This window comes from Mycetomoellerius zeteki, unplaced genomic scaffold (assembly GCF_001594055.1).
Source record: "Mycetomoellerius zeteki isolate Tzet28-1 unplaced genomic scaffold, Tzet1.0 scaffold122, whole genome shotgun sequence".
NCBI lineage: Eukaryota > Metazoa > Arthropoda > Insecta > Hymenoptera > Formicidae > Mycetomoellerius > Mycetomoellerius zeteki.
This window is the reverse complement of record NW_017256147.1, coordinates 1,068,616-1,089,452: the sequence shown is the minus strand read 5'-3', so window position 1 is coordinate 1,089,452 and position 20,837 is coordinate 1,068,616. Positions and strand designations below refer to the sequence as shown.

General features: G+C 38.2%; 1 protein-coding gene across 1 annotated transcript in view; it reads right to left on the bottom strand.

Moving 5' to 3' along the window:
- TH1 (negative elongation factor complex member TH1) overlaps nt 1-4,063 on the bottom strand; it is a 73,771-nt gene extending 69,708 nt beyond the window's left edge. The window contains exon 1 of the mRNA XM_018461462.1: nt 3,880-4,063. The gene's annotated coding sequence lies outside the window, so the exon portion shown is untranslated. The remainder of the gene's footprint in view (nt 1-3,879) is intronic.
- Nucleotides 4,064-20,837: the final 16,774 nt, after the last annotated feature.

Below are 20,837 nucleotides of genomic sequence, written 5' to 3'. Positions count from 1 at the left end.
CACGCTTGTCTGAACACTTATAAATTTGACATATATTGGATTTTATTTTGTCATTCGTACTGATCATATATGTAATATGCATGTTTATATACGGGTGTCTGATCAAGGTTATTGGAGGTTGTACCTCTTATTTTCATTTTTACGTAGAAATGAATTTTTGTGCAAAAATGAAAATAAGAAAAACAACCTCCAATGACCTTGATCTTGACAAATTTATCCAGGAACAAAGTTATCCATGATTCTGAACAACAAGAGGTTTTAGCCGTCCGTCGGACACCTTGGGTAATGCTAATGCCGGCGGTACTGTAATTTTCAAGCCTTTATAATTCGAAAAGTATATAACTTAATGAAAATGAATTTAATTATAGTGTTTTGGAAAGCTCTCGAGGTTAGCTACAAGAATATGTAATAAAAAATAGGGATTCTACTTAAGAAAAAAAACATTAATGACCTTAACTTGATTTTGACAAGGTCACTCAAGGTCAAGTCCACATTTCCATCATGTGTCCCTCTTCAAACCATGCAACTTTCGATGGAAAAATCAACGCCACACTGCGTGATTTCTGTGGACTTTCGCGCGAATTTTTCATAATCGACATGTTTATTTAAACTTTATAGTATATTTATCTTACTTTATGCGGCATGAAATAAGTAAAAGTTTACAAATCATTTATGCTTACTATGACATCACATCAGGATTACGAATTCTTTCAACAAAATTCGGTATATCAAAATCGACATTTGTTTACCCAAATTTTACAGTATATTTATCTTACTTTATGCGGCATGAAATGAAGAAAAATTTAAAAATTATTTAAGCTTTCTATAGCATCACATGATAATTGCAAATGTGCATCATTATACGATGTATTTCATTTAATTATGTATGATGTAAATATTTCATATAGCAATATCGTAAAACGAATATTATAGATCTGAAGATATATTTTCATACATATGTTTTTGTAATTCTATAACAAAAAATTTAATCATTCAAATAACCTAAATTTTATATTTTCCTTAATATAAACGTTTTCGCTTTTATAATGTCATAAATGATTATAAAATTGTTCTAAATTTTCAGTAAATTAATTTGTGCATATCGTGATCGTCATACAAGTCTATCTGGGCTGTGTTCGTAACTTTATACAATGCATCATTTTCGACAATCACTCTGTAATGTACCATCTCAGTCTGTGTTTCCCTAATTTGTAGATTATTTAATTTCATTGTGATTTAACGTACGCCTTCTGCTATTTTCGAAATAAATGGTTCATTTAATTCCCGTAATTTCTGTAATTGTCGTAATTTTCCAGTGGCCCGTACCGTCATTCGATTATTGATGGAACGAATTTGCACGCGAATCGACTTTAACCCTCTGTGGCGCAGCGTAAATTTCGAGAAACGGTTCGACATTTAAAAAATCTGTATTTATTTTGATGACAACAGCGTTGCCTAATGTAATTATCAACAGGTCCAACTTTCAACAGTTCCAACATCATGTAAATATTCGTGAAATAATTGGCAACTTGGTTAATCACACATAGAAAAGACAGATTGAAGTATTTAAAAATTTACATAGAGATGTGAAAATAATTTTATTGGACCATCAAAATAATTACGTAGGAATATCAAACCACATAAAGCAATGCTGCAAAAAATTGTTGGCATTCTAGCAATCAGTTTGAGTGCCCTACATAATTATTTTAATGGTCCAACAAAATAATTTTTAGATATTTATTTAATTAAATTTTTTAATACTTCAACAAAACTGTCCTTTCTGTGCAATATCTGAATTATCATAAAGAATCAAATTCGTTGCTACTAATGTTGCCGAAAGTTCATCCTCGTGCAGCAGATTTGTGATTCTCTATTTTCACCTAAAAGCTATCGATCGACAATACGTAACGGTAATATGAAACGTTTTACTTCAAACGCCCGTTCTAATCCCTATTATTTCTCAGGAATTGAAACCGATGCGATTTCGATGAAATTAGATCTCGACGCTATCAAGATCGAAACTCCTTTTTCGCGACAAAGGAGACACCGACGACCAGCGTCTTTTCGTATCTGTAGGTAATTGAACTCACTGAAATTACGCCGATTTCAATACGCGCAAAACTTAGATGAGCGAATAAGACGATTCACAAAGAGTAGATAGATAGGCCTCGATGAATCGAGTCTTTTGAGGCTTTCGAGCAAACGCGGACTCGAACGATGAGCGAGCGGAGTCAACGAACTTCTCCTCGCGTTTACGTAACCCCGGTCGTGTAAACATATCGATCCCTGCGGGGGCATGTGCGCATTGTAGCTTTATTTCGTAGTGGAGTCGCCCGGTGTATACCGGCGATGAGACTACTGGAGAGAGTCAAGTTGACCCTCGCCCTTTGTCGGACCGTTGCAAACGATCGCATTCCGATTCGCACATTACGTGTAACGCGTTACACGTTCCAATTGAATGCGTCGCATAAAAGAGAAGAACCTCACAACCGATTAAATATTTTTATATAAGCGATTGACACGCAAATTTTTTTTAGCCCGTGCGAGAGGAATTCCTTTTCGTGATTATGCGCGAAAACACTGCGAGGGACGCGTCAAAATGCAATTACGTTCTTTATCATATCAATGTTGTTTCTTCGTGATTCTTACGCGGTTTCCATTCCACATTTGCTCATAATCTCTTGACATTTCGAACTCGGAATGTTTCCGAATGATGATTAGATAATGCATTGAACTGTTAAGGCCACCGTTCATGGCGCACAGAAATATTATGAGACAGTTTTAAACGGAATTGTAAGGCTTGCCTAACTTGTTCTCGTAAGACTCGTAAGAACTTATGACTGGAGTTGTAAATCCAAGTTTTTACAAGACTTACGAGGATGAGTTACGAATCTTACGATTCTGCTTAGAATCGATCCATAAGTTTTTGTGTGCCATGAAACTTTAACAGTTTATTGCATTATCTAATCAAAACAATGAAAGACTTGAGCGAATCGACCAATCACAGTAGAGAATGTAAAGTAATAACGTAACAAATTAAAAATGTTGATTTGCCTACATCTTACTGCTTACGTTTTTCTATTATGACTTTTTAGGAATGAAACAAAGACAAGTGATAAGTCAGTTAATTTAAACATAAACATAAAGCAATAAATGTAAAACTATAGATCGAATTATTTTTTATCAGAAAAATTGTTGATAAGTATTTGAAACTTAAAAGCATTTATTAAAATTTATGCTAAAGTTGCAAATAAACTTAACAATGGAGCTTTTATTTTCAAAATATTCTATTTCTTGCCTAGCTTATCTTAATTCTTTCAATAGAATACGTCATATCGAATATCAACAGGTTTTTTGAAGAAAGGTATAAATAGTTTCATTTTTCTTGAGCTAAATTTAAAGCGCCCGAAATGTCGGCAAGTATATTCTGAGCTAGTATTTCTGACGTTTAAGAACAGTTTGTTTTCAAACCGTTTTAAATCTGCATTTTAAAAGAACGAATTTATTAAGTCTATTTTCTACAGTTGAACTAGTATATATTTTGGGAAGTGAAGCCAATGGCGCGTACAAAAACGTAAGGCAGTAAAATTTATGCAAGTGAATTACCCAATCACACTGGAGACCGCAAGGCCATAACGTAAGCAGTAGCAAATCCAACATGTTGATTTCCTTACTGCTTACGTCTTACTACATATTTCTGTGTGCCATGGCTTTTAAAATGAAATAGATAGGTATATTTGATATTAAATTTGGCGAAAGCGAAAAAGAGTTCTAATGCAGGTCTAATGCAGCAATAAAAAAACAGACCTTATGTATGGCAAAATCTTTTTCATGGTCGGTTGAAAAGTTAACAATCACGATGCTGAGAAAATTACTTACCGAGTCCGATGTTCCGTGCAAACATTCGATGTGGCACGTGCTGCAATGCGTCGTGGCCAACTGCGTTCCGGTACGTGGATGCGTCGACTCGCGAATCCGCCGCCGTCGTCACCGTCTCAGGAAACGACCGTACCTTTCAAGATCCTTGTGACAGTCCGTTCTTTGAACATTCACCAACGCACGCCCATAATTTCACCGTCATCTGTTGCCTCGTGGGTTGTACGAATATCGATTCGTAACGGCTCTTCTCTCTTCCTGTTAATTGTGTCAAACGGTACAGGCACTGCATAAAATTTTTTTTGAACAAAGGCGTCCATGCTTGCTGACTCGAATTTACACCGAAGAGCGCGAATGCTACAGAGAGATTCATCGTCGATCCATTGATTCGATGGACAAATTGCGATTATTACTAATGAGGAGCAGCAATGAAAATATTTACGCTCTGAGACATGAGCTTCGTGTCTAACTAATTAAACATCACCTGCCACGGGAGGGATTGTAACTAATTATTAACTTCGTTAAACAATAATCTGCTTTCCGCGATTGGTAGTTATTAACACGAGTTAATTAGTCAACCGCTGGTTAGTTGTCAACAAGATAGATACAGTGATATTAAGAGAGGAAATGCGCGACGTGAAATTCAACCCTGTGAATCATCGTCGTTTATTACTTTCGCAATGTCGTCGCATCAGCGCGACTCGACGAGACGAAACCTCGTTAAATAGCCGTTGATTCCGCAATTAAGGTTAACTCAGTTACGCGACAATCGCTTGTAATTTAATCAGCGCGCGTAGTTACTCATTTCCATTATTTTACATAATATCAAGTGGCCGTACTGTAGCTCTAATTAACGGTAGTCATGTAATAGTGCGACGCGGGCCCACCACCGCAGTCTATGTAATTGTAGCAGTTACGAAAAAAAATTGCATCACGCGCGTGGAGGAATTCGCGATACATTGCCACGAGAGCGACTATAAATTCGCGAAATTTGTTGAGGTGAAAATTTATGCCAAACGTCCGCGTACCACGATACGGCTCTGCGCATACAGGGTGTTGCACAATTCGTATGTTTAATGCCCGTTTCCACCAGTGTAGATTAACTTTAATCTCGGAGTTCAACTGACCTTTCATCTTTTTCTAATTTTAAGAAATAATAAAGAACAAGTTGAATCGAGATTAAAATTAATCAACATTGATGGAAGCGAACATAATTCTTATAACAAGTTCTTGGAACTTTGGGAATGATCCTTCTGTAGAAAAGGTTCGAAAAGCATCGTTATCTATTCATTAACATATATTAACAAAATTTGGAAGTACATCTGGAATTATTAAAATATTCTTAAGGGATGCTGGCGTCGTTTGTAATACCGGCGAAACGCGTATTTTATACTTTTTCATTTTCTTCGTTTTCCTTATACAGAATAAAAAATCTTTCTCCAGAAAGAAAGAAAAAAAAAACAAATAGCTGTGGAGAAACAACAAACCTGTATGAAAAAAACAAAAAATATTGTAAATTGCAATTTCCTGTCGCGTAGGTTATTTCTTCACATGATATAAGTGATTCCAAGTATGTGTCCAAACAAAAAGTACTTTCCTCACATTTGAATAATGTATAAGAATATAATGGGACCTTCAAATTATGTTTTTAAAGCTTACAAGAGAAGTAAATAAAAAAGCACGAAAAAGTATTAAGGGCATATAACCTAGCATTCATGTAATATAGGAACAAAAAATATAAGTGCGTAATTTTTTACTTTGGAATTACTAGTCTATTTTATCGACATTGATCAAGTACGGCCACTCCAGCATCCCCAACAACTAAAATTTTCGGATAAAATAAACGCGAATTTACTTCCTTCAAAAACGAACAATGAGACTTGATTACACGACAGAGATTTCATCTCACGAAGAGAGAGCCTTTTCTCGATCGACATTTTAGTCACGGAAAAAATGCATTCGGTGTAATGAATTTGCCATTAAAATTAATGGTCGGAGGTTCTGTCGTCTTAATCGTGTTTCATATTAATATTCATTCCGCGACGCGCGCGAAACGCGTCCTCTTATCGATCTCGCATATCTGGCGATATCTCTTTCGGAGATATTTCGATCGGCTCTGAGAGAGTCCGCTTTATTAACGACGGAAATTAAAGCCGTCGGATTCTGGGACACTCTGTATATACGCGCGTGTTCTGGTACACGTGGCTGCTGATATACGGCGGCTCGGCGGAGTGCGGGCACGACACCGAATTTAATAACGCGGAACTGCGACGCGGCGAGGTGCGACGTCGCCGTGGTCCATACAATCGGGACAATCAACGTCGTCGAGCGGCCATTAGTCCGCGATTACGGGCGACTTTATTACACGGCCGGACCGCTCCTAGAGCGAAACGTACAATCGGCGGCATTATCGGTAGACGTGCTCCTATAGAAAGGGAATCGCGAGTGTGCTCTATCCCGGCGATCGGATCTGCCTCGCAGCGGGCACTCGAGTCGAGTCGTTCTCGGGACGAACGAGCGTCGTCAGACCGAACCACGAAGCTGGGAGAAAGAAGGGGGATAGACCTTCATTCTTAAAACGGCATGCTAATCGACGGATGCTACTTAAAGGGGAAATGACAATGGCTAACGCGTCTCTTACGCGCTCGACTGTGACGCATCGCTTTCTATTTCTCTCTCTCTCTCTCTCTCTCTCTCTCTCTCTCTCTCTCTCTCTCTCTCTCTCGCGTTTCTTTCGGTGTATTCTTAATTAAGGACGTTACATCCGAAATGTAAAAATGTAACAAGAAGTACGAAACGAAAAAATACGAACAAATAAATACGGATAAGAGTAGATGGATACAACTCTCGAGGAGACCTCGGAGACCTGAACTAATTATAATCGCGAGTAATAATTCCTCGGTGGTCGCGACGTAGATAAACAGGCGTAACAGGTTTTACTGATTTTATTTTGCAGCGAATAGCTCCTTAAGCGTCATTTATATGCTCGAGTGTGGCAAATAAAAAAAAAAAAAACAAAAGAGCTAGCAGATAAACGCTGGCCAGACACGAGAAACTGCGATAAGACGCCGATGGCGCGTTAGTCCCTCCCTGTTTGGTGCATAAAAACGAACAAAGGAGTTCGTTCGTGATAGCCGTATACAGCCGTCTTCCGCGCAATTATCCACCCGCGCACCCAAGAAAGGACCCAGACCCACCTGGCTCAACAAGGTCCGGCCGCTAGCACGGGCACGTTTCTCACCTCGACCTCACCAGATATAAAAAAAAAGGGACATGCGAACCTGGGCGCGTCCCAGGCGTAGGAAGAACCGCCGCATATCGACGATTTGCTCAACCGCAATCAACGCTTTCTCGTCCGCGGAGAGGTTAGGTTCGTCGATGGACGCGAGGCGAGGAGATACGAATGCGTCATCATTGATCCGTGGATCTCCTTTTCTTTCGCGTGTCGACGTGAGACGAGTCCGACGACGCGAGCCCGGCGTGGCTCGTTGAAAAGATTCGACTGGAAAAGATGACGGATAATTTCGCGGAGAGACACTCGCGACGAGAATTCGTGCGCACGACCACGGGCTTTGTCTGCGTTCACCGTTTTGGTAATTGGCTCGACTGAACCGTCGGTTCTCGAGAATTTCGAGGCCAGATCATCACGAGTCGCAACGGCTCGATCGCCATTTTTGACTGACTGCCGAGCGTGACGGTGGATACGGTCAACGTGACAACGCTACAAATGTTATGAAGCATTTTTTGATTGGCCAGTTAGTAAAATTCTTATTTCTGATTGGTAAATCAAAGTTTCGAAGAGCATTTGTAGTGAGGATCGTAGAAGTACATACGTATAAGAAGCTAAAAAAGACACGCGAGGAGAAACACATCCACAATGATTTGCGCTTGCTCGATTAATCGGCCTACCTAGATAGCAAAGAAAGTTCGAAAAGAATTCTTTTTCGATTCCCGACTTACAAAATGAATTTCTGTTTTGTCTCATCTCTGTTTTAAAAGTATTTAAAACTCATTCTTGAGAGCTTCCTGAGAGAGAGATTTCACTTTTACGTCACCAATTGCAAGCTTTTTTAAGGTCTATTTTTTTTATTCCTACATTAGACTACATTAGAATTCTTTTTCTCATCTTTTTCTGTTTTCTAATTTGGTTAAAAGACTAAAAAAAGGATACCTTAGATAACAATAAATCAAACTTTGATTTTTGTGCAAATAAAATATTACTTTTGTTAAAGATAACAATACAAATATACAAATGTGAATATTTTTAATTCTTTTTAAATTAATTTTGAACAGCTTACGCTAATTCATAAAGAACTTTAGAAGGTTTTCGAGTTTAAATGGATCAGTTAAATGCTATCTAGATACGTCCTCAAATATCCGTAATAATCCTGCGCTCGCATTTAGTTTCCATGTCACGTACCGGTTCCATCGTCGTTTGACGATTTAGACTTATGATTCAGGACAGAATTCTACTTACAATAAATCATAAATGTAATCACACTGTCAATTATGATTGGATAATTATGATTTGTATTTATCATGATAATTTATTAATTATATTAATTAACAAATATAAATTAGAAACTATCCGCGCAGGATGCCGCCTTTAAAATGCACCTGTAGAGGTGCATTTTAAACAGCATAGATTCGCGCTCACCTTTAAAATATTGATAACCGATACAGAATCCATAATATGCAAACGGGGAAAACAAAAACAGACACGCGTGTCGCGAACCAAATTGGCAAAACGCACTCTCGATGTTCCTCGCCGTCGCGTCGGTTCTCTTTCGCATTGTTTGCGCGAGCTCGCGAGTAGCGTACTCGCGCCGCTCGCGAAATTGCACGTTTATATCTTTCGCGAGTCCGCGGAAAGGAAAAAAAAAAGAAAGAGAAAAGGGGACAGAAACACACGCGTGTAATTCCGGCGAATTTTGGTGAAATTGCGCTCACGTCGTTCTCTCGCGGGCACCCTGCCATTGCCACACTGCCGCCCATCCGCCTCGGGTCCATTTTACGGCTGACTCAGCAACGAATTTCACCGACGCGGCAACGAATATTGCTATTGGTAACAGTTTCTGAATACCGTGGGTACTGCCGCAATTTTCGCCCGAGACGAATATACCGCGCGTGAGCACGGTGGCAGAGGCGGCGGAAACCCCGGCCGGGTTCACCGCACATGTTTTCGCCTCTGAGGCCAGTTCCCCCTTTCTCTGTCTTTCTCTCTCTCTCTCTCTCTCGACGGGGTCATTCTCGCCGAGGAAACCGTTCCGGTGCGAAACGAGACGGGTTAACCCTCTTGCGGTTCCGCTCTGTTCCGCGACAGTTGCCTGTCAGGTCCCATTTAGCCTCTTCGCCGCTGCGCGTTTAGTTGCCGACTTCGGCCCGTTCTCAGGGAACAATGCTGCTCAACTAACTGAAAGAATCCCATCTGACGTCGGAGTCATTTTTCAGAAAATCACATTTTACACTCTGTTTCGCGCGATCCATACTTCACATGTTATTTAACTGAAGGATGTCGTTCGTTGATGAGGCCATGATTCTACTTTGGTCTAAGGATGACTGCACGTGTTTGAAAGACGTTTCAATGATATCTGGAAATCTAATCTTTTTCTGTATCCTGATTCTGTAAGAGTGTTAAGTTGGTTTATAATAGGCCGTAATCTGTTAACTTTTTTCGTAATCTGTAAGAATTGACCAATCATAGTCGATTATTCTTCTCTCATTCGACTGTGATTGGTTCTTACAGATTACGGAGAAAGAATTAATAAATTACGGCTTATTATAAACCAACTCTAACTCTTGGCTGCGTTTAGCAGAGAAAGCAACTTTGCAACTATTGTAAAATTCTTTAATATAATATCTTGCCCTTAGTTCTCTCTCTCTCTCTCTCTCTCTCTCTCTCTCTCAATAAATTTATAAATTAATCGTATTAAAAAATTTTACAATAATTGCAAAGCTGCTTCTTCTGCTGAACGCAGCTAATGACAGCGTTGGTATTTATTTGTCATTGCGTAGGTATTATACAAATGATAAAAAAGTACATATATGCACATTGAAAAAGAATTTACTAAATTTTATTAAATATTTGTTTGAATAATACTAATGAAATGAATACGAATGTTCACTAAATGTAAACGTATACATATTTATTTAAATTAAGTATAATTTTTTATTTTAAATAAACGTTTGTTTACTGCAAGTTCAAATAAATATTTAATAAAATTCAGAACATTTTGTTTCAATGTTACCGAACTGTCGTTGAAAGTTACAGACTTGCGTGCTTCGGTTGGTTTCATAAATATATTCTAAAATATTCTAAATCTTTTGCACATACTTGATTAATTTAGCTCCTTATTTAAAAGTAAAGTAAGAAATTGTACAAAACACTTGTTTCTTAGAATAAAATTCCATTTCTCACGATTTTTAATAATAATAAAATATTTATATATAGTTTCTAAATTTATTAACCGAATATTATTTTCGGGAACAATTAAGTATCTTTCAATGTATGCTTTGTATGAAGTTTGACACGAAATTGCTTTTAAATAGTTCTAATAATTTGAATAATTTCAAATTTGTAAAAAGGAACGTAATTGCTTGAGAAACCTTGAGATTCAAGAACCTTGAGATTTATAAAGAGTTAACTAGGAATTACCTATATACTTATCCACTTTTGTAGTTTACGTAATGACGGACAATAATTTTTTTGTATCGCATGTCGATTAAGTGATAAGCGTTTTTTTTTTTGCTTGAGAAGTTAATCTTTTCAAACTCAGCAGCGTCAGCAACATAAAACATAATGTGAAATGTAATTTTTCATTGAGCACAATGAATTTTATCTCTTTTCATGAATCTCTCTTTTATTAAAATAAATTTTTTATCGTTACTCTTTTTCTATATTTTATCTCTCAAGATCAGTGAGATTATATGACTTTAATAAGCCATGAAAGAGAAATGTGTGAGATTACATCGCCATATATTTTGCGATGACTTAATTTGGATTTTCTAAGTCATCAAAATTCACAATTCTTGATTTATTAAAACAATATAATTTCTTTAAAAAAAGAAATACAAAATTAGGCGAAGACGAAAATATATAAATAATAAATTAATTTATATATATATATATATCATTTTAATAAAAACGAAGATTTATTTTTCAATAATTTAACGACGTAATTAAACTATAACATATATTGTATGTTTTACAAATTGTAGCGTATATTCATTGCGATTTACGATTTGAGCAACGATACTTCTATTGAATTTCTAAATACCTCAAAGTTTTCATTCTAATCGAGAGAAATTAAATTTATTTTAAGCGACGATGAAAGAACAAAGCGTTAAATGTACGATAACATTCTTCTTCTAATCGGTTTGAAATATTACTAATCGTGGAGTCTATTTTAATATCCTTAATGCTCGTCTACATAAAAGTCTAGACTAAAGCCCGATCTAGACGCAAACGCGAGTCGCAGGTCGCGAGCTCGTTGCGTCAGCCAATCCGATGCGTCAATTTTAAAAGTGACGGTTCGAGATTAGCTGACGCAACAAGCTCGCGACCTGCGGCTCGCGTTCTGCATCTTATTAGATGATCGGGCTTAAAGTGTTTCGTAGCGCGGAATTGTTTGTGAATGCTCGAAGTTCGGCGCTCGCGTTTGTAAACAAATCGAGGTAGGTTCGTGTTGCGTACAGAGTCGCCGCGTCATCATTCGTACAGCGTAGCTGAGCAAGCGTGAGTCATTCCGTGTGTCGTCGCGTTATTACTTCCCGAGACGCGACCGCGACAAGCTCCGAGAGAGACGAGTATTAGTAACGATTATTTCTCCAACAATTGTCAACAGGTAGCGGCGAGAAAGCAACTGCTCCGTTATTATCCTTCGAAGCGTAACTGAAACAAAACGAAGAGTAAACGCGATTGTTTCCTGTTAACAACTATCGGCTCACTCGTTTAATTTCTACGATTAACGTTCCGTAAACGCATCGCGGCAGCGGTTGTTTCTCGAAGCAAGTATTCATTTGTCTGAAGTTGAATAGGAAATGAAGGTTGTAATTATTCTTTCGGTGTGACATTTACTGATACGTGATGTATCAACTGTTAAGAATATTTGCATTCATACGAAATTCAATCGAAATCGCGCGATTTCCATTCAATATCGTACGTAGAAAGAACGGAAAGCTTCGCTGGAGTATAATATATCTACAAGTTAAATACAGATCTGAAAATAATTTTATCCGACTATCGAAATAATCATGCAGGCCGCTCAAGCTGGTTGTTAGAATGTCAAAATTTTTTACAGCGTTGCTCATCACGTTTGAGAATTTCCACGTAATTATTTTGACGGTTTAACAAAATTATTTTTAGATCTGTGTTCAGCTAAATTTTTAAATGCTTCAGCAAAATCGTTCTTTCCGTGTAGTCATTGATTTGATTCGCGTGGTATCAGACTGAAGTTGCCAGCGTAATCCTGAAAGTTTCCAGCCCCCCCCCCCTCCCATTCAACGGGACGTTCATGTGGAACTGCAGATTGATTTCGAGTCAAGGTGCGTCGTGACGCGTTCAATTGATACGTGTAGGCTGCGTTTCACTTGACGCTCGCAACGCTCGTTTCTGGAATTATTTCAACGGTCAACCTTGTTGTTTACAAGTGTAGGCAAGGACAATGCGCGCGAGCGTCGCGAACGCCAAATGGAACGCCCCTCCCCCAGTCGTGAGTAACGTCGCGTCGTATCAAGATATATTGATCGAGCGTGTGACGGAGATTCGCTGGTTGTGCGTCGGTGATTAACATAAATGCGTATTTCGCGAAACGTGTTCGATGAAAATTCATCTCGCGCTGACGACCGACAAAGCGACCAGTTTGTCAGGTATACGTTTCGCCGATATTTATATTTCTAATTTTCTTTTAACAACGTTCGTTTATTTGCGCTGTAATACGAAACAGTGATATTCCTGAAGGTAAAACAATCGGCGAGAGGTAATATTCATCATACATAGCGCGAAAATGTAGGTAGAAGCGCAACTCGCCGTGAAGCGTGAAGTTGGCCGCGCGATTTACGAATTCGTTCCGCCATTTTGGATAGTAACCGTCGCGTTACTTCGTCTAGGCTCGAGCCTAGTCGGGCGTCGTGTCGTGTTCGCGCGCGTTTTCCTCGTTATTGCGTATTATTCATTCGCGTTTTCCTCGTTATTACGTATTATTTATTCGCGAAATGTAATTCCATCCGTATCGCGTCGGGGTTTTCGTGAAAAGTGTCGCATGCGAGTGTCGAATCGTTTAATTCGTTAATGAATGCGCGCAAGTGAGAGCAAGAGAGAGAGAGAGAGAGCGAGAGATCCTTCTCGTGAGAGTGAACATATTTAACCTCAGGCATATCATTAGAGGTACGATGCGAGTGTCGTATTTTGAAATCGAGGAATCGTACGGCCGTGTCGTCGCGAGTGAATATGTTTAGCTCCGGGAGTGCCGTGCAAAGTGCCTCGCGATCGCCGTGTCTGATAATTATGTGATCGTAATTGTGAGCAAGTGCTATGAAGGATAGCAACGAAGGAAGCTGAGAGGAGGAGGAGGCCCAGGGTGGCATCAGGCGATGGCGGAGCAACCATAGGTGTGTTTCTAATTTAGTTATTATTTCTGTACACCCAGAGAAAGGTTTCTTCAATTCAAAGAAATGTTTCTTTGCTATACGGTTAAAGAAAAAAATTTCTTTGATTTGAATGATATTTCTTTGATTTAAACATTTTGAAATTAAATAAAAAAATTTATTTAACACCTTTCTCTGAATGTATCTGTGGAATATATTGACGAAAATTGTATAATTGTATCTAATAAATATACCTAATAATTTATTTACTAAATGTCTAACAAATAATAAATGTCTTCTGAAAAAAGGATGAATAAAAGATTCAATCGCGTACACTGTAAATCTAAGCACGTAAAAAGTGGCTTCAAAATATGTGTATTATTCAGTTTTCCGTAAAAAGTGGCAGTATACTACACGTTTAAATATGTAAATCCATATCTGTATGCAATATATATTGTGCTATTTTTACACGGAAACTAATCACATATGTATGTATATCGAAGTAACTTTTCACTAGTTTTTTTTACATATTTGGATTTGCAGTATAAATATTTATTCCTTAAATTAGTAATTATTTTGGACACTGTTATAATATTTGAATATCTTTATATTTTACAGATCATATTACAACTCCGCTGCTGCGCATCGAGTAGGTGAGTCAAGATATCTTTTAATCTGGAAGCAATGGATTTATGAAAAAACTTAACCACGCGTAAAAATGCGTATCTGTATAATATGATCAAAGAATCAAATAAAAAGTATGAAAGTATAGTATCATAGATGATTAGTATAGTATTTCACAGATCCATTGTTTTTTTTTTTTAAACAAAGGGACTAGGATTTAATTGTACAATCATTTAACGATTCATTATTGCATATAACAATGAATACACGTATGTATATAAACTACTGTAAATATAGGTGACTTGGGACAGTGAAGGTAACTTGGGCAGCAAGTACTTTTGTTAAATTCAATCGTGGTATCCATCCATGAGTTTCTAAAGAAAGTTTAAATTTTAAATTTTCTTTAATGACTCACGGATGGATACCACGACTGAATTTAACAAAAGTACATGCTGTCCCAAGTTATTACCTACATTTATGGTAGTTTATACATATGTATATTCATTGCTATAATGAATCGTCAGATGATTGTACAATTAAATCCTAATCCCTTTGTTTGATACATATACGTACATATATAACGCTCAAGATAGAATTATTTATTATTGTGTTATCGGCACATTTTGTCTATGATATATTTAACCTGTAACAAAAACACATATTATTTGTGACGCTAAAGGAACACAGTTCTGTCACTCTTAGATATCAGAAGAGCAATGGTAATTCAATCCCTTGAGTTAAAAATAACGTTTTGTTATTCTTAACTCCCATCTGTGTCATAATATAAGTCAATCCATTTCCGTGGTTAGCTTCAAAGTAAACATCGTTCATATTAACGTGATGCATGGCATTTAGTAAATAATAAACTAAATTTAAATCAAATTTAATACATTTTCCTGAATTCAATTATTTAACTCCATTGTTTCAGTCAAATTAATGACATATTGGATAGAAATATATTAGGTGGCGACCTGGAAATGATTAAAAGTAAATTAGATATAATTTGATATTATGAATTTAACAGTATTGGTACCCACTAAAGTTTTTCGTTATTAGTTTTAGGAGTATTAAAATTTTTAGCTATATAAAAAATTACAATACTTGAACCCCAAGACTTGAACTTAACATAAATATAATAGATGATTAGCTTACTATAGAATAGAATAAAACTGTAAAAAATGAGATAGTAAGATATAAAATTATTCTAAACCACTACACTATTTAAAAATTAGGAAAATGTAGGATCACTAAGACTATATGTTCCAATTAATAAATATGAGTTTGTTGAACGAATAATCGCACGAAATCTACACTGATATCCGAATATGGTATACCCTGTTAAATCTATAGTGTTAGGTTAAATTTAACCTAATGTGAGTCGCCACTGTTTCTATTAAATATATCGTTATTTTTGACTAAAACGATAATTAAATTTGACACTATGTAGTGTCAAATTGGCACTGTATAGTGTCAAATATAACCATTGTTTTAGTATAAAATAACGATATGATTGAGTAGGAGCAGTGGCGACTCACACAAGTTAAATTTGACACTATAGATTTAACAGTGTATGCAACGATGAATGAATGAATTTTTTGCCAATTTTTATAAACTTTAATAAATTATAGTAACTCCCTTTTTTATTTAATCGATGTACTTTTTCCACTCGAGAAAAGAGAGATGATTGACCGATTCTTTACGTGAAGGGGAGTAATCACAAAAGTTATTTCGAGCTCGAGTTTATTTTTGCATTCGTCCGATATGATAAAACTACAAAATTATCATATTCCGTCTTATCGTTCCGAGAATGCAACCGCGCGTTTTTAATTCAGCCAACGGCGACGACGGCTCGAGAAATGTATTTTGCCGACGAGATCGGGCGAGCGTGATACCGCGTGCGCGGCGCGACGTTGAGTGCGCCCCGTTATTAAATCACGGCGACGTGTGTACATCGCGCGGCTGCGTTATAGCAAATACACGCTGCATACACGCCTCGTGGCGTCCCGACGATTGATAGATACCGCCGCGTCGTTCGATATTTCAAAAGCGCATTGTTCGACACGGACTTTGTCTACGCGCCTCGCAATAGGCGGCTTCCCCCAGTTATCGTCGTATCGTCGTCGACGGCATGCATAATTCCGCGTATTGCACGTAGAATGCACGAGTGAGATTAAACCTTGCGAAATGGGTTATTGTGTATCCGCACGTGGCGCAAGTGCTTAAATAGTCATTGCCGGTGCACCATATACGATTGCAGCGCGAATGTTCGAGCAAATATACGGCTAATGCTCGTCTTTCGCCGTACGCTAATCATCGTGTAGCGCAAGTTATTACCTCTCGTTATACGTGCTTCTTGATTTCTCATAAAAATACGTCCTCCACCCTTTTTGCATCTTAATTTCTAGATTTTGCATAATACTCGGTTAATCTATAATTTAGTAATTTATTCCGTGTTAGGAGAAACACCTGCACCCTTTTATGATTTTTATCTATGTGACTTATGTGACTTTAATCTAAAATTTATATTTAGTTCAGGTGCAACGACTATTATTGAATTATATTGAAAGAGAGATCGAGCACGCCACGCACGCGATAATGACGTAAAGATTTTCGTCGCGATTTTCCAACCATCGCTGTCGCCACCGTGATCGAGGGATTTATACTTTGCGTATAATTTTGCCGAAGCGAATTTCGTTGTGCGCGCAGACGTTTAAAATATGCGGCAGGCAGTACGAACTCAATTTACCGTTGGTACATATACCGAATGAACTTCCCTATCAGATCGGAGAAGGGAGCTCAGCGGAAATTGTTGCCAAGAAAAATAGTAAGAGCCATTCACTTCGCCGCGTAATGGAGTTAAAGGATTTAGAATTTGGCACGCGCGCGGGTGGATCGGTTCGCGGCGGCGGCGGTGGTGTCCCTGTCGAAAAAGCATCCATGGATTACGGAATCTCGTACGTACCATTCGTAGAATTGGATCATTGAACGTCGATCGAACGATAAAACGCGCCATAAAAGCCGCTGGGTCGCTAATTGTCCCGAAGAGAAAAGCCGAGCATATTAGAAAAAAAAAAGATAATATCGCCAAAGGACCGAAAGGAAGAGAATATTCCGAGTTCTTGGAATGCTTGCACCTGTCGGCACCTGTTCTTAATTGGCTCCCTCTATAAGAGATGGAGAGATCGTACGATGAGGCTCTCGATAACGATTTCAGGCGTAAAGTTTTATTGCAATCGCGTTTTCAATCTCGTTCCCGCTATATATACGCATTATTGCTCGAGTGTTTCTTTTTATAGCGTACAAGTACGATCGATCGCGTAATCGAAGTTCGTTGCGCAATATGTGTGAGTCCCGCTCTCAATTATCGTGCCGTAATTGTAGCATCGATTGTTAAGACAACAAGCACATACATTATTTTTGTACATATATTCTCGTTGTGAAGTACAATTTCGTGCATTTCGAATCGGGAGAATTTAACGATTAATTTAACTAACGGTTTCTCTCTTTTTTTTTTTGACAACAGAAAGAAATCAAGAGCGGAAATTTTACACAAAATATTTCTTTAATTAAGATTAAAGCTTATTTATTCTAATTATTAGAACAGTAGCAAGTGAAATATTTTAAAACTTGCAAAGTATGTAACTACACGAAAAAAAAAGATTAGATGCCATAGCTAAAAATTAGATGTGGCAGCTAAATTCAGCACTATTATATGGACACCTAACGTCATGTCTGCGAGGTCTAATTTCCATTAGCTGTGAGACCTAAATATTATCATTGTAACAGACAAGCATTTTGCTATTATGTCGATGTATTGATCATTGCAGCAAACGTTTTCTGTGTAACAGACAATTTGGTAGCAAGTACAGTTTCAGCAAATCATATTTAGCTGTGGTAGAGACAATTTTCTTTTACACGGACATATCCGATAATCGTGACAACTAACTTTATATTGCTAAATAAATCGATCTGTAACAGACATGCATATTTTACTATCACGTCTTTATATCAGCTGCAGCAGCAAATCCTTTGTATGTATTAGCAAATTTCATAGCTATAGTAGCTAATGCAATTTCAGCTAATCAGAAATAGCTGTAGCCAGAAACATTTTTTTTTTCCGCGTACTTTGTTAATTATTGGCTCTCTCTAGCTGTGATTACATTTTGGTTCGATATTCTTTTACAGATGTACCTTATTTTGTTTTTATAATTAAGTTTTCTCATATGTGGATATCCTTAAGTCCACCCGCGGCAATATTAGCATATGAATTTTCATGAGTGTAATATTCGTGGACGCTGTTTGTTTTGTGGCGGTTATGTATTATATGGGTAGAATCCAGCTAAAACACGTTTAACAACAAAAGCAAATATGGCCAGCTATACAAGCGCGAACTATGTCTAGATATTTACTGAAACGTGTTTTTCTAAAAAGAGTTTAAAAATATTTCATCTTTGTAACGTAAATCCTATTGAGCCAATATCTTATTTGTAAAAACTTTTGATATTAAATATCTTAGTGAATAAGGCTTACGATAAAGAAAAGCTAGCAATTGCACGAAAAATAATTTCATCATTTACTTGCACTTTTCGAGCTTGAAATGGGTAGATCTTTAAAAGTAACAATGCTGATATAAATATTATATATTATATATTGCTAGATTTGATTTTTTTTAAGAAAAATATATATGTGTTCCTGAAATTCGATATAAACTAAAATATATCTCGCAATCATAGGATTGACTTTAACATCCGCGATTAAAATGTTTACTATATAAGAGACGTTTTGAGGAAGGTTTTTAGGAAAACTCATTCGATCACTAGCTGCATTTATCGTGATAATTTACGTATCTCTCGTAATATGTATAATCTAACTCGGGGTAAATTCGCGAGATCGAGGAATGCCTCTGCTAGTTAGCGGCGCGCGCTGTGATTGTTTGCGATGCTCCGAAAATTTACTCATCTCCATACGCGCACGATCAGGCTCCAGCGTGATTCGCCGGCATTCATGAACCAGCAATTTTATCGACAAACACTGGACGACGTTCAAATACATATTTAATGCCCGTGTGTGTATGGATTTGTGTGTGTGTGCGTAAACATGATTTTGCGCATCGAATACAGGCCGCGTGGTTTGCACAGCTGATGGATCAATACGGGACATTACCGCGACGAGTAATAAGTTGCCGATACCTGATTCATCACCGTCAATACCGTCGGAGTACATCGCGATAATTAGCCGGTAATCCTTGAGCGTTCGATAACCGTATGAGCGGGGGGAGGGGCTGGTGTACGTTGACGTGCTACACGCGTGACAGCACTGCCGTGTGCACGTGAACGCTTCTCGTAAATGGTAATTACCGTCCGGAGTGATAACTTTGAAGATACCCGATTAATGCTGGCTCCGTGGTTTAGCATAAGCTAAGATTATAGGAGACAGCCCGTGTTATCGAAGTCAATATCGTCAAGCTAGCTCAGATTGGGGAACGCAGCGATATACGATGATGATAGTCCTTTATAGAATGGCACGACGGTGATAAGCCGTAATTGCAACCTCTGCGGAAACCACTTAGTCTGCACATGTATTATTGCTCCATAATGCTATACATTCGGTTTAATCCGAAACTAAATCTTTCTCTGACAAAATTATGTCGCATATACATACCTATACAAAACAGTCATTATTTTCCTAAGGTTTTATCTCGCTAACTTTGCTAATCGATAAAAAAGTAATTATTTTCCTATTTAATTGCAATAATTTATGTTGAATATCCACTTTATATTCACCACCTCTTTTGTATGTAATCTGCGCTTGCGGAACTTCATCCTCCATAAAATAGACGAATGGCAAAGGGCCGTCGTCGTCGCTATTTATTATCTACGCGCTTAGGTTACCAGATAATTTCGCTATTCTACACGTGAAGTACGGCGTAGACGACCGGTACCTGGGGTTTTGGCCCTTATGAAATATAAACCATCGTACCGCACGATCGTTTGCGGCATCGTGCGCAACCCTCGAAATGCATCAAGACTGCATGCGAGTGCTAAAGCTCTCCCTCGCCTCTCCTCCCTCTCACCGCACTCCCGCGTATTTCATCATCATAAGTTCCGCGGTGTGTTGTCGCGGTTCCTTTCCGTATATACCTCTCTCGCGAAGGATAAATACAACGAAATATTAAGTCCATCGATACGGTCGGTGCGCGCGGCCGTGGCCGTTTTCGCGATTACGATCCAGGAAAAGTTCACCGTGTGACACCCAGTATGACTCACCGGCGCAATATTGCGGTAATAAAGACATTTGGCGGATATCCAGCTGCGTGTATGGGATTTTACCCTACTGTAAACAGTCGTTTCGCGAAGACGAACGGCGAAACTTTGCGAACGGCGTGTATACTCTTCGCGGATTTGACGAACTCTTGCTTCCTTTCCTCCCGCATGCGAACGCACGCTGTACGCGTTTCAGATTCTTCCACAGCGCTTCCTCGCGTTGTCGGGACTCCGCTCGCTAGTTCGAAAGAACTCCGCGTTTCTCTCCTTTTTATCCCCCTCGCTGCAACCACAATCTCGCTCATCGCATACGAATCGTATTACAGCCGCTTCTCCGACGATGCCAGCAGCTCTCTCGATATTGCGTGCACGATGTATCCCGTATCGGTCCCGGTGAAATCACCGCAACGCGTACCCACGACGTCGATAAAACTCGTACGCGAAACGCATACATACTTACTCGAATCATTGACTCATACTGCCGGGGTC